Consider the following 280-nt stretch of genomic DNA (forward strand, 5'->3'; position numbering starts at 1 on the left):
GGGGGCGGGGCCTGAGGTCGCGGGAGCTCGATTGGATGAAAGACTGGGGACGGACCCGGAGTCCTGGTCGCGGTCCCACCGGTCCGGACCCGCCCCCTTAGGCTCCGCCCGCAGGCCGCTTGTACCCCTCCTACAGAGGCCACGCGGGGCATAGTTTTGCTGCCACGCATCCATAGGCAAGTTAGGGCTTCGCCAGGTCTCCGTCCTGCCGCGGCCTCGTGCGCCTCCCCGGTCTGCGCCTCCAGGTAAGCGATCGCCCCAGGGGCCCCGGCCCCCCTTT

General features: G+C 70.7%; 1 protein-coding gene across 1 annotated transcript in view; it reads left to right on the plus strand.

Annotated features, from left to right (window-relative positions):
* Positions 1–168: 168 nt before the first annotated feature.
* Cers4 (ceramide synthase 4) overlaps positions 169–280 on the plus strand; it is a 17487-nt gene continuing 17375 nt past the window's right edge. The window contains exon 1 of the mRNA XM_033759421.1: positions 169–245. The gene's annotated coding sequence lies outside the window, so the exon portion shown is untranslated. The remainder of the gene's footprint in view (positions 246–280) is intronic.

Source organism: Fukomys damarensis, unplaced genomic scaffold (assembly GCF_012274545.1).
Source record: "Fukomys damarensis isolate Sample0158 unplaced genomic scaffold, DMR_v1.0_HiC HiC_scaffold_37, whole genome shotgun sequence".
Lineage (NCBI taxonomy): Eukaryota > Metazoa > Chordata > Mammalia > Rodentia > Bathyergidae > Fukomys > Fukomys damarensis.